Source organism: Scyliorhinus torazame, chromosome 12, assembly GCF_047496885.1.
Source record: "Scyliorhinus torazame isolate Kashiwa2021f chromosome 12, sScyTor2.1, whole genome shotgun sequence".
Classification (NCBI taxonomy): domain Eukaryota; kingdom Metazoa; phylum Chordata; class Chondrichthyes; order Carcharhiniformes; family Scyliorhinidae; genus Scyliorhinus; species Scyliorhinus torazame.
Window position 1 is genome coordinate 13,676,332 of NC_092718.1, and position 14,947 is coordinate 13,691,278.

A 14,947-nucleotide genomic window follows, 5' to 3' on the forward strand; every position below is an offset into this window, starting at 1 on the left:
CAAACACCTAATTGGTGCCAGTATGAAAAGTGTGTGTGCTTTCTCTGTTTCGCTGCGTTGCTTAATTTTCCTCTACCTCCCACATTAGCTTGTTGTGAACTCGCTCAGGACTTTACTTTACCGGCCTGGCATGTTGATGGAATGTTAGTCATTGTTCGTCAGTAACAGGAAGTGCTCTTCACTTAATGACTTTGGACGGGGGCAAACTAGGTTAGAAAAATGACTAAAGACTTTGATGTGTGTGCGCAGTAGAGGTCCCTTTGTTTCATTTTATTGCGAGGCCTGTGTGGTCTGGCCGTAGCAAGGATGAAAAAATAAATATCTCCACAGAGGAATCATCAGCCACAGCTACCTGACATCATTTGACTATGGAGCAGCCAAGACAGGCCAGCAGCATGGTTCAATTCCCATACCAGCCTCCCCGAACAGGCGCCGCCGGAATGTGGCGACTAGGGGCTTTTCACAGTAACTTCATTTGAAGCCTACTTGTGACAATAAGCGATTTTCATTTCATTTCATTTTCATTTCATTTCATTTCAAGTAACTTAGGAATAGAAGGTTGTTTTTGGATCAGGAGGGTGCCATTCAGCCCCTCAAGTCTGTTCAGCCATTCAATTAGATCATTGGTGAACAGAACCTCAACTCTGTTTACCACTTTTGCTCCATATCCATCCATACCTTTAACTAGCCAAAATCTATCATAAAAATGTCAGTTGACACCCAGGATCCCTGGCCTTATGCGGAAGACAGTTTCAGTTTTCCATGATGCTTTATGTACCAAATTGACGGGGTAGCATGTGGCCGAGCAGTTTAAGGTGCTGGATTTCGGCTCCAGTCTCTTTGGAGGCGAGAGTTCAAATCCCACCGTCGCCAACATTTCAGCTGACTGTCTCAGCAAATCCTTTATGTAAAAAAGTACTTGAAAATCGCTTATTGTCACAAGTAGGCTTCAAATGAAGTTACTGTGAAAAGCCCCTAGTCGCCACATTCCGGCGCCTGTTCAGGGAGGCTGGTATGGGAATTGAACCGTGCTGCTGGCCTGCCTTGGTCTGCTTTAAAAGTCAGCTATTTAGCCCAGTGTGCTAAACCAGCCCCTTTCTAATTTCCATAAGACATAGGAGCAGAATTGGGCCATTCGGCCCATCGAGTCTGCTCCGCCATTCAATCATGGCTGATATTTTCTCATCCCCATTCTCCTGCCTTCTCCCCATAACCCCTGATCCCCTTATTAATCAAGAACCTATCTATCTCGGTCTTAAAGACACTCAGTGATTTGGCCTCCACAGCCTTCTGCGGCAAAGAGTTCCACAGATTCACCACCCTCCGGCTGAAGAAATTCCTCCTCATCGCGGTTTTAAAGGAGGAATTTCTTTAGTCTGAGATTGGGTCCTCTGGTTGTAGTTTTTCCCACAAGTGGAACCATCCTCTCCATGTCCACTTTATCCAGGCCTCGCAGTATCCTGTAAGTTTCAATAAGATCCTCCCTCATCCTTCTAAACTCCAATGAGTACAGACCCAGAGTTCCGCTCCTCATATGGCAAGCTCTTCCACTCCTATGAAGACCCAGAAGGTCCTTGTAAGTGAATAAACGCGAGTTCGTTATCGACATAGAAAATGGCTGCTACGGCAGCCTACACGCAATAAGTGCCAATGGTGACTACCCAGAATGCACGTCCTTGTCCGAGCCGGTTTTTGCACAGTCCAGTAACAAGTCCCAGCTGGGCCGGCCTCCCCTCATTAGCGGAGAAGCTCGTATTCCATGAGTCCCACGGGAAGATCGATTAGGGTGCCTGGTGAGGGTTATGACAAGTCCCAAATAGCGTAGCTCTAATTTTTGAGTGTCTGTGTTCTTGATTCTTCAGCCAGAGGAGATGATTTCCCTGTTTCTGTCGTTTCAAATCCTTTCATCATTTTGAACAACATAATCAGACCACCCCTGAACCTCCTGAACTAAAAGGGATGCAAGTGACGTTTATGGAACCCATCCTCATAACTTAACCCTTTAAGGATTGAACAGGGTCATTGCTCAGGCTTCCCCCCTCTACCCTCCCCCTCCCTTCAGCCTGAAAATTGAGGCGAGATGGGAAAGTGCCCTGAAGTGGTCATTCGTTGGGCACTTGGGGCCTCAACTGGGGCAAGGGCATGGGAGGGTGGGAGGGGTGGTGTGTGGTCCTAGGTCTCGCCCGTCCCATCACAAAGCTGCCCAATGGTCAGGGTGGGCAGGAGCCTCGTGACAAAGCTAGCTAAGGAATGTTACAGCCAGCCCCACCAGCGCACCTGCCGGTTAGTAAATATATTCTGCCTCTGGGGTATCATGTTAATGAATCTGTGCTGCATCTTGCCCTGGATCTCCATATGTTTCCAAAGGTATGGTGCCCAAACCGAAGGGGTTTGACCAAGGTGTTGTACAATGGAACCATTATTACATCCGGCCCTCTGTCCCAGCCTCCTCGAGATGAAGCCACCATTCCATTCACTTTTTGGATTTCTTTTTGACGTTGTCCATTCGCTTTTCGTGTTTCACACATCACCGAATTCCTTTGGCCCTCCACAGTTCCTGCTGTCTTGCCATTACAAAGTATTGCATCCTGACATTTAATCTAACTCTTTGGCTGTGGACTGTATCGGCCTCTGGTCCTGCTATGCCGATCCATTTCAAAGAACCTATTGAACTGAGAGTATCCAATAGTCTGATCAATTAGTCCTTGAATCCATCCACACTGTCTGCCTCAAGGTCTTTCACTGGTAACCTATTCCCGAACTCTGTAGCCCTTAGTGTGAAAAAGTTTCACTTGACATCCATAGAATCCATATGATCCCTACAGTCCATTCAGCCCATCGTGTCTGCACCGACCCTCTGAAAGTGCACCCTACTTAGGCCCACTCTCACGCCCTATCCCCGTAACTCCAATTAACCTGCAGATCTTTGGACACAAAGGGGAAATTTAGCACGGCCAATCCACCTAACCTGTGGGAGGGAGCTGGAGCACCCGGAGGAAACCCACGCAGACAGTCACCCAAGGTTGGAATTGAACCTGGGCCCCGGGCCCCGTCTCTTCATCCTAGAAAGAAGCAAACCCTACTTACCTGAGAATTTCCTTATATCTGAATTTCTAATACCCGATATCACCTTGGGTATCACCTTTGCTGTCTGTAAACAGTGATTGTCCTCCTCCACTGCAGCAACAAGTAACTGTTCCTCAGCTGTAAATCCAGGCAGCAAATGTCAGCAGGCTATTTGCTGATGGACGGGAACAGAAGGATTTGGAGAGTGATCAAGAAAGTCCATGCAGAAACTGCCGTAGGCTTTCAGAGAGGGTTTGAAAAAGCCTAATTACCGGCAGGAATCAGGGGCGAAATTCTCCCCCAACGGCGCGATGTCCGCCGACTGGCGCCAAAAACGGCGCCAATCAGACGGGCATCGCACCGGCCCAAAGGTGCGGAATGCTCCGCATCTTTGGGGGCCGAGCCCCAACATTGAGGGGCTAGGCCGACGGCGGAGGGATTTCCGCCCCGTCAGCTGGCGGAAATGGCGTTTGTCGCCCCGCCAATTGGCGGAAATGGCGTTTGTTGCCCCGCCAGCTGACGCGGAAATGCGGCGCATGCGCGGGAGCGTCAGCGGCCGCCGACAGTTTCCCGCGCATGTGCAGTGGGGAAGGGAAAGAGTGCCCCCACGGCACAGGCCCACCCGCGGATCGGTGGGCCCCGATCGCGGGCCAGGCCACCGTGGGGGCACCCCCCGGGGTCAGATCGCCCCGCGCCCCCCCCAGGACCCCGGAGCCTGCCCACGCCGCCTGGTCCCGCCGGTAAATACCAGCTTTGATTTACGCCGGCGGGACAGGCAATTTCTGGGCGGGACTTCGGCCCATCCGGGCCGGAGAATTGAGCGGGGGGTCCCGCCAACCGGCGCGGCCCGATTCCCGCCCCCGCCCAATCTCCGGTACCGGAGACTTCGGCGGGGGCGGGGGCGGGATTCACGGCGGCCAACGGCCATTCTCCGACCCGGCGGGGGGTCGGAGAATGACGCCCCTGTTGTGCAAATGCTACTATCATTTTTGCCTGCCTGTGTAAGTGGAGTTGAGAGCTGTGTGTTCTTTTTACGTGCTGTTTAATGGGAAATTGAGTGTTAGGGTTAAGGGATACATGTAAACTATTCTTGTTAGGTTTGAAGTTCAAAAGTTTAAATATTGTTTGTTCTTTTGTTATAATCAAGTTTTGTTTGTAGAAATAACCAAGCCCTATTTCTCACGCAATCACTCCTGAAGCGAATCGATCTTTCCGCATAGCCTTAAAAATAAAAAATGTTGCGGTTTTCGTCCAGTACCTTAACCAATGTTGGGATCTGGTCTGGCGTGCATAATAAAATTTATCCTTCAATCAATTTCACCTGAAAATAAATGATCTGGGGCGAGATCTTACCGTCTGCTCACGTTAGCAGGATCTCCTGGTCCTGCCAATGGTGCACCCGGGCCTGGGTTTCCCAATGGGATTCAATGGGAAATCCCATTGACAGAGGCGGAACCACCTCGCACCGCCGAGAAGCAACGCCCCGGGGAGGCCAGAGAATCTCGCTCTTGGCCACTATCGCATTGCTGTTTGTGGGAGCTTGCTGTGCACGGATTGGCAGCCACATTTCCCACATTGCAACGGTGACTGCACCTGAAAAGTGCCTCATTGGCCAGAAAGTGCTTTGGGACGTCCTGAGGTCGTGAAAGGCGCTAGATAAATGCAATTTCTTTTTCTTTCCACAGAACCCGCTGTCCAGAGGTTGTGACTTCCTAAACCCAGCACAGGAAAGTCATAGAAACGATACAGCGCAGAAGGAGGCCATTCGGCCCATTGAACCTTTGATGGCTCTTTGGAAGAACAATCAAATTAGTCCCACCTCTCCTGCTTGATTTCCGGAGCGCTGCTCGCTTTTCCTTCTCAAGAATTTATCCAGTTTCCTTCTTGAAAATTGAATCTGTTTTTGCTGCCCTTCCAGGCAGCGACTTCCAGCGGTTAACAAGTCACTCGTGAAAAGTTTCCAATTTCTCGGGTTTCTTTGCTGCTTTTTAATTTGGAGTTTTTTTAAAATAAAAAGGACAATTTCCAGCTGGCATCAGGAAAACGACATGAAAGTTGCTACACCATGTAAAATACCCACCTCTGCCACGAATCCTTTTATTCAGCTTGTTTCTGGTAAATGTGCACCACCGGAAGGTCCAGCATTCATTGTCTTGACGCTAATGTTACATCAGCTACTCCTCCGCAGCCTGAATTACATGTGACTCCAGTCCCATATAATGGGCGGGATTCTCTCAGCCCAGGCCGGGCCGGAGAATCGGCGGGACGGGCGGGAATCGCGCGCCGCCGCCCCCGTCGCCGGCCGCTGATTCTCCAGAGAGCGGAGAATCAGCGCCATTGGCACCGCGAAGTCAACGGGCCGGCCTCTCGGGCTGGGGGCCTCTTTTGTTCTGCGCCGGCCCCTGTAGCCCTACGCCATGTTGCGCCGGGGTCGGCGCGGAAAAGGGAGCCACCGCGCATGCGCGTATTGGCGCCGGTCCCACTGCGCTTGCGCAGACCCGCCGCGCCCAGCTGATGCCGGGGATCAGCAGCTGGAGCGGCGTGCGTCGCTCTAGTGCCGTGCTGGCCCCCTGTAGGGGTCAGAATCGCTGCTTCTGAGGCCATGGTTGACGCCGTTGAGAAACGCGACGGCGTTTACGACAGCGTCAACACTTAGCCTCAGGGTCAGAGAATCCCGCCCAATGTGTTTGACTCCCTAATATTTTCAGGGTAACGAAAGATGGGTAATAAATACCGGATTGAATGTGTTACTCACATCCCCCGAATTAGGAAACAAAAGATCAATTGGGCGGACTGAGCAATGCTTGAAGTTGTGAGCGGAATTCTCAGTTTGTTTGTGGGTGTTCATTTTTGCTGAACTGATTTAAATGCTTTAAATTCACTGCCAGCACTTGGTTTGGTATATTTCTTACAGTGTGCCCTATCTCTCACTGATCAGCGTCACTCCCAGGTTGTATGGCTGATAAAGTACTTCCATTTCAGTTTTAAACACACTGCTAATGATTTAAGCAAGAACAGAACACTGATTTTCTCCTCTTCTCTCATGAACCTTCCAGCTCCTCCGCACCCATTAGGATCTTTTAATAAAACGGAAATATTTGATTGAAACATACAAGATCCTGAGGGGTACTGATGGGGAAGGGATGTTTCCTCTTGTGGGAGAATCTAGAGCTGGTGGTCACTTGTTTAGAGATATGGGGGTCGCCCTTTTCGGGCAGTGATGAGGAGAACTCTTTCCTCTCCCGAGGGTCGTGAGCCTTTGGAACTCTCTTCCTCAAAGGGTGGTGGAAGCAGAGTCCTTGGGCGGGATTTTCCAGCCATTCCCGCCGGCCGGAGCGTCCGGTCCCACCAATGGTGAGCCCCTCCCTGCGGGCTCCCCAGCGGGAAGGGTGCGAATAACGTGAAACCCCATTGACAGCGTTGGCACCGGATGCTCCCGCTGCCAGCCAATGGCAGGCCGCTTCCACCGCCGCAATACACGGCGTGGCAGAAGACGGAGAAATCTCTCACTGAATATTTTCAAGGCTGAGGCAGATAGATTGATTAACAAGGGGGTGAAAGGTTACTGGGGGCAGGCAGGAATGTGGGGTTGAAGTTGCAGTCAGATCAGCCAGAGGGGCCGCGTAGCCTGTCCCTGCTCCTGCTTCGTATCCTAATGCGTAGAAATGCAATTTCAACTTAAATTTAAACTTCCTCACCATCTGCCCACGATCCTGTTTGCTGCCATCTTTGACTGGTGGGTGCTGGGCCTTATGAAGGACTATATTGACCCAGTGGGGTTGGGGGAGTGGTGCAGAGTAGATTTACCAGAATGATATCTGGAATCAAGATCGAATTATGAGGAGAGATTACACAATCTGGCTTCTATCTCTTGAACTCTTGAACTCTCTGTCTTCTGCTAGTTAGTCAATTCTCTACCCACGCTAATATGCAACTCCAACAACATGGGCTCTTATCTTGTTAAGTAGCCTTTTGTGGAGCACCTTATCGAACCTCAGGACTCCCCAGAGTGCATGATAGCCAATGAGATAAGTATAGTCACTCTTGCAAAAAAAGGAAACTTTTGGTGCTTGGAATTGGAAAAACAGTCCCATTCCTCAGCACTGAGCAGCAAAGTTGTAAACCTGAATTTCTCCTTTCTTTTTCCCCCTGCCGTATAAACGATTCAATGAGAGAAAGCTGTGCCTCTAGTTTAAGTTCCAGTTTATGAGGGTTTCCGTGTTAGCAGGGATTCCAAGCTATCCTCACGTTGCTCTGTGTCCTTGGGAGTGTTAAGAAGTGTAGGAAATGGCTGGAAGCTCGAAAATAAAAGGGCTAATCGATGCTTTCAATCATTTCGAACAGCAGGTGGCACTGAATGCTTTGAAAATCACTGTGTCTGAAGCGTGACCTCATCATCTCAGGGGATGGAAAGATCGTGAACCCGATCCTACTTGGAGCGAGGTTCTCTCGCCCCTCCCCCACCGCCTGGCAAATATCAAATTCTCTTTATGTCCTTTTGGAACTTCTTGCTGTGTCTCTGCTCGGCTAGTTGCCCCCAGCCTGGGGTGGGTACAGACAATGCTGGTAGGGGTTGCTGAGGAACATGCCCGGGCAGTGCCCTGGCACTCCCTCAGGCGCAGGTTGGCACTTCTGAGTTGGCACTGTGCCAAACTGTCCGGGGGCAGTGCCAGAGGCGGGCCCTCGTGGCAGTCTCAATGGGGGGGGGGGGGCTTTCATTGATGTGTGGTGTGGGCAGTGATGCGCTGTCAATTACGACGAGACAAAAGTGGAGAGTAATCGAGGCTTTATTACACAGAGATGTGTTGCCTCCTACAGCTGCTGCCGAAATGGCTGCAGCTCGGTGAGCACACACATTTATACTCCGCCTACTGGGCGGAGCCAGCAGGCAAGGATCTACCCCTGTACCTGTAGTACAGGAGCCTTACTGTGTTACATCTCGTATGTGATATGTACAACAGTGGTGACTACCACAGGCAGTAAGGGGATACATTCAGGCATGGGGTGGGGTGGGAACGGTCACTCTGAGGGGAGGGAAATGCCAGCGGTACTTCTCTGGTGGTGGTGGTGGGGGGGGGGGGGGTAGCCCCCGATGATTGTGGGCCGGAAGCACCCGATGATTGTGTGTGTGTGGGGGGGGGGGGGGGTTTGGGGGGGGGGGGGGGAATACCTCCATGTTCTGATCAGGGTGCCCTTTAAAGATGGCGCCCCAATCTCTGTGGAGTCAGCTCTATCGGGCCCCGCCCTGCCAGAGTGACGGCAAACATCACGGCAACTTTCTTTACAGAGGATCAAGATCTACTGGAGAGAAAACTGGATTGTGCAACTGGAGAGTCACCCACCAGTTTTCAGTCTGAGCCGACACTTTTTTAAAAATCTGGTACGGTTCCGCCCCTCATCTTAGGGAGAAGAATATCGGCCAGGTTTCCTCCTTCTAATCACCTTCCAGAAAGTGATTGGATGGGTTTGAGGGACACAGCTAGAAGGTGGACTAGCAAAGATGTGCAGCTTAGGTGGATTGGCCGTGATCAATGCATAGGGTCCTGGGGGACTGGGCCTGGATATGGTGCTCGTTTGGAGGTTCACTGCAGACGCAATGGGCCGAATGGCCTCCTTCAGCACTGTTGGGGTTCTATGAACGAGTTTAATGAGCAAATAATATTCCTCATTCTCAGTTCATATGTTTTTAACTTACCTGGTGGAGCGATCATAGAATCATAGGGCACGATCTACCCAAATCAGAACAGAATCCAGGAGCGAGCAAGTTTAATCGGGTGTTTCCCCACTCTATCTAACGCCCATTCAGGTAGAGATGGGGCCACAGTGGAAAACCTGGAACATGAGGGCAGCGCCTTGAGTGGTGGTGTCCAACGCATGGCTCAGTTTGCGATGACTATGACTGAGGGCCTCAAAGTCATGTCCTATTCACTGAGGGACGTCTCCCAGACGCAGGTGGACATTGCTGAGGCACTCCAGAGCATGGCCCAGTCACCGAGGACCATCGCTGAGGGTGTTGACACCATGGTGGAGACAATGTGGGGCCTCCAGGATGGGCATAGCCAGATGATACAGAGGCTTCTGGAGCTCACTCAGGCTGCCCGTCCATCCCACGGCGTCATCTTGGGCCCTACGGGCACCCACCGGGAGGGGAAAGCACTGGGGCCCTTCCCAGGGCCTTCCACCAAGGAGACTCAGATGCCGCCCCCCCCAACACCACCCCCCCCCTCCCCCTCCCCACCGCCTTTCATGACAGCGGCACATCTCAAGGGGAGCGGTCAGGACAGGGTGGAACGGCAACACCTGTGCCACTGATACGTTATAGAGACATCCAGTTTTACAGCACGGAGAGGCCATTCGGCCCGTTGCTTTCGTGCCGACCATCAAGCACCTAACTACCCTAGTCCCATTGTCTAGTACTTGGATTTATATGCTATGGCCCCCTGCGGATGTGGTGTTGGCGCCATCCTGTGTTGGCCTTGGTACCTTTGCCGATGTCAGCCAGCCTTGGCTGCGACAGGCAGGACAATGGCAACCTCAGTGGGATCAACTCCAACATTCATCTGTGTACCTGGAAGGATTTGGAGAAGGAGGGAGACTGACAATCCGTTAGGGTTCCATCCTGGGACCCTCAAAACCCCCAATTTGTTCCCACCCTTGCCTTCTCTCAGAGTGCCACCCAGCGAGCCAGTTGTACTGGCAAACCTCGCCCTGTGCACACTCACCCCCGGCCAGATCAGGAGCCCCTAGCGCCCGGACCTGTGCCAGCAACATTAGGGAGGCTTCACTCAGCTGTCATCCACTCATCTAGATAGGTACCATTGGACCGCGAGAGGGTCCGCAGTGGTGAACCCCTGCTCTTTACTGTTTGGTTTTTGACAGCTGTGTCTCTGCTGCTGATGCACCTAGAGTCCAGGCACACTGTTCAGGCACCAAAGGTTGCAAGACATTCAGTTCACAAATCATCCTCTCAGACAGACCACTTGATCTTTTGAGGAGGCACTTGAGAGCTCAGGGACCATGACGTGCTATCACAACTAACAAGGCTAATCCCACCTTTGCGATAGTCTTCAGCTGTCAAGCTAGAGGCTGCTCACAGTCAAAGGGGTGTGAAATGGAATGTGAACATCCAAGTACAAAGGTAGGAAAGCAGGCAGACTGCAACATTGAAACCACCGAGCCTGTTGGAACCTCAAGGTTCGATGGATTTTCATAAGACAAGGTGCAACAGGACTCTGTCCTGTAAGAGTTTGGTAGGACAGACAGGCTGAAGCTGTGATTGGTGGCCCTGTTATGGGTCTCCACAATGCCTCACATTTGCAGCCCTCACCCCCCCACCCCCCCCCCGGCCCAGGGAGGGGGGACCCCCGACCTGACCCCTCCAGCCCCCCCTCCACCCAAAACAACCCTGGGCCACTGGGCCCTTGAGCTGCATACAGGTGTGGTAGTCGGCATTAGGGGTATTACGGTACCTAGGTTGAGGCTGTAAGATCATTGGTGTGGGAGGTACCTGAGACAGGAAGATCATTGGTGAAGCCTGCCTGCTGGTTCCGCCCAGTAAGGCGGAGTATAAGAGTCTGTGCCTCCCTAGCAGCTGCATTCTGTACCTGCGCTGCTGGGGGAAACATCTAGTCCAATAAAGCCTTCAGTTGTCATCCAATCTCGCTTCTGGAGTCATTGATCGAGCATCAACAGGTAAATGAATGAAAATGAGGTTTGATCAGGTTCTCGCGCTTCACTCGACATAGCGGAGTCGGCGCCGGGGGCAACGCAGCCAGAAAACCAGGTCCTGGGTTCCAACTGCACTCTCTGGTTCTGTGCAGCGGCAGGGTTGCTGGTTTAGAATGACAAATTCTGTCAGGCACCCCCTCTTGGTGGTAACGAGCTAAGCCGTGTTGCAAATTTCTGCTTCTGCTTTATGTCTAAGCAGTGGGTTTGGGTGGTCCTCCTTCGAGCAGGAGGAGACTGAGGGGGACCTGACTCAGGCGCACAAAATTACGCAGGACACAGACGGGGCGGATGGGAAGAGTGTTTTCCTCAAGTAGAGGAGTCAATCATCAGGCGGCATGGATTAATGGTAAGGATCAGGACATTTAGCGGGGTTTTGAGGAAAAATGTTTTCACCGCGAGGGTGGTGGATATCTGGAACTCGCTGCCCGAAAGGGGGGTAGAGGCGGGAACCCTCACAACATTTAAGAACCATTTGGATGAGCACTTGAGAGGCCGCAGCATACAAGGCTACGGATCAAGTGCTGGATAATGGGATTAGAATAGATAGGTGCTTGATGGCCAGCATAGACACGATGGGCCAAAAGACCTCTTGCTGTGCTGTAAAACTCAATGACTCTAAGCCCCAAAATGACCGAGCTTGAAGAGTTTCCAACCAACAGCTCCAATTGTACAAATCCCAACGTGCTTTCTCTGCTAAATCCTTATTCCCAAGAACAATTAAGGATTGGAACAACCTCCCACGAACCTTAATCTCTATCCCCTCTGAGGACTTATTTCAGGAAAAGCTGTTGAACTTTTTTCAATGAATGTGACCATCTACTGCACACGTTGCACACCTCCTGTGGAAACTCCCTAGTGGAAGTCTACGGAAGGAAACATTACCAAGTACCAAGAAACAAGCAAACTTCTTACAGCCAGTTGGAACAGGAGGAGACCAGGAAAATGTTCATCTGTACTCAGTTCTTGATTTATTCACAGTGGGACATTGTGTGTGTGTGTGCGCCTGTCAAGCAAAACAGGATCAGACATAGTGTGTCACCGGCAGTCCAGGGGGGCTGCTGAAGGACTTGGACAGGCTAGGAGAGTGGGAAAACAAGTGGCAGATGGGATACAATGCGGAAAAGTGTGAGCTTATGCACTTTGGAAGGAGGCATAGACTATTTTCTAAATGGGGAAATGCTTAGGGAGTGAGAAGCACAAAGGGTCTCGGGAGTCCTTGTTCAAGGTTCTCTGAAAGTTAATGGGCGGGATTCTCCCCTACCCGGCGTGGCGGCCGTACCGGCGCCGAGGAGTGGCGTGAACCACTCCGGCGTCGGGCCGCCCGGAAGGTGCGGAATCCTCCGCACCTTCAGGGGCTAGGCCGGCGGCAGCGGGGTTGGCGCCGCGCCAGCCGGCGCGGAAGGGCTTGACGCTGTGCCAACCGGCACCGAAGGGCCACCGCCGGCCGGCGCGAGTTGCCGCATACGCGGGAGCGGCAGTGTGTGCTGGCGTCATCCCAGCACATGCGCAGGGGGGTTCTTCTCCGCGCCGGCCATGGCGGAGGTTGTCAGCAGCCGGCGCGGAGGGAAAGAGCGCCCCCACGGCACAGGCCCGCCCGCGGATCGGTGGGCCCCGATCGCAGGCCAGGCCAGTGTGGGGGCACCCCCCGGGGCCAGATCCCCTCGCGCCCCGAGGACTCTGCAGGCCGCCCGTAGAGCCAGGTCCCGCCGGTACGGGCCTGGTTTGATTTATGCCGGTGGGACCGGCTGAAAACGGGCGGCCGCTTGGCCCATCGCGGTCCGGAGAATCACCGGGGGGGGGGCCGCTGACCGGCGCGGCGCGATTCCCACCCCCGCCAAACCCCGGTGCCGGGGAATTCAGCAGCCGGTGTCGGGCCAGCGGGGCGGGATTTACGCCGCTCCCTGGCGATTCTCCGACCCGGTGGGGGCTCGGAGAATCCCGCCCAATGTGCAGGTTCAGTCAGCGGTTAGAAAGACGAATGCAATGTTAGCATTCATGTTGAGAGGACTAGAATAGAAGACCAGGGATGTACTTCTGAGGCTGTATAAGGCTCTGGTCAGACCCCATTTGGAGTATTGTGAGCAGTTTTGGGCCCTGTATTTAAGGAAGGATGTGCTGGCCTTGGAAAGGGTCCAGAGGAGGGACGCAAGAATGATCCCTGGAATGAAGAGCTTGTCATATGAGGAACGGTTGAGGACTCTGGGTCTGTACTCGCTGCAGTTTAGAAGGATGAGTGGGGATCTTATTGAAACTTACAGGATACTGCGACCCTGGATAGAGTGGACATGGAGAGGATGTTTCCACTTGCAGGAAAAACTAGAACCAGAGGGCACAATCTCAGACTGAAGGGACGATCCTTTAAAACAGAGATGAGGAGGAATTTCTTCAGCCAGAGGATGGTGAGTCTGTTGATCTCTTTGCCGCATAGGTCTATGGAGGCCAAATCACTGAGTGTGTTTAAGACAGAGATAGATAGGTTCTTGATTAATAAGGGGATCAGGGGTTATGGGGAGAAGGCAGGAGAATGGGGATGAGAAAATGTCAGCCGTGATTGAATGGCGGAGCAGACTCGATGGGCCGAGTGGCCTAATTATGGTCTTATGGTCTCATACTCATCAATCAGACTCAGAAACAAAACTGGCCAGAGGGTGAGGCAAGAAATGATATCCAAAAATCAAATTCTGAAACTCTCATTCCCCAAAGGACTGTGGTTACTGGGAGACAATTGGTGCTTCCAAGATGGAGGTTGGCTGTTGGATAAGCTCATCAAAGGATTTCGGGGTGAAGGGGTGGAGATAAGGTTCAGCACAGCCATGATCTGAAGGAGTGACGGCACAGACTCAAAGGGCCGGATGACCTACTCCCTCTCCGGTCTTCTTGTGGTAACAGGTACCATGGTCAGTCATGCCACAGTGGAGCGCCCTCAGCAGAGGGGCGCAGACCAAAATCTCCCGAAACGAGAGAAACGTACTCGTCCTTTTGCCCGCTGCTTGCAGGATCCTGCAATTGTACTGATGCGGTGCAAGTAGCCCTGCTGGCATCTCTTTATACATTCTGACTCCATCTGAAGAAACAGTTGGGTTCCGTTGGACATGAAAGCGAAATGCATGGCATCCATCCCTCAGAATAACCTGTCGGAGATCAGCCATTTGAAACTGGAGCTCTTCCTGCTTTTGCTGGGTTGGTTGTTTAGCAGACGTTGGAAAAATAAAGTTATGGATTTTTGTTCTGAAGGGTATTTTTTGAAGAAGCACTCAGACATTTCCACCACCATTGCCATAGGCGCCAATCCATCCCTTTGATGCTGCAATGTTCCAGTAACCAGCTTGTGTGTGTGCGTGTGTGTGTTGTGCCTTCAGGTTTTCTCGTTGGTATTTGCCGTTTTCCTAGCTCGGGTACACAAATGCACGATGCCAAGAACTTCATTTCCTGAATGAAACATTAGATTCTCTCCTCTGGACATTTTTCTCAGCGTCTCCCAGACGCTTGTCAAAATCGGGATAACTCAGCAAGTCTGAAAGTCAAGATTTAACAAAAATAACTCACATTTCCCAGCGAGCGGTACAAATGCAATCACCTTCATTCTCGACCACACTTGCAGTTCCACACTTGCCAACTGTTCACTCTCAACTCAGCCAATGGCTCTTAAGCGATTAGGCCGTGAGTGGTGGCAGGACATTTTACCCAGAGATGTTTGAGAATCAATGAGCTTGACCCTGGGTGTCACCTGTACCTGTGCAGGAGGACCTTTCAATATCCAGCAACAGGCACAAAGGATTTCAAAAAGGCTGCAGTATAGGAATGGATCATTCGATCCAACTGGTCCACACCGGTGCTTAAGCTCCTCACAAGCCTCCACCCACCCCTCGCCATCTCATCGTATTGATATATCTCTCCCTCAGACATTTATCTCGATTTCTCTTACATGTGTCTATACTATTTGCCCCAACCGATCCTTGTGGAAGGATTCATGGAGTGCCTTTATTCACTGCAGAACACAAGAATATGGACGTGAACTGATTGATGTTTGCATTTCATAAAACAACCTAAAGGGGTCTAGGTCAGTGGCTCTCGAACGTTAATTGAAGGTTCCTTTTCGAATGGATCAGTAATCTCAGGCTGTCTGAATTATCATACTGCATAATACTCGTAA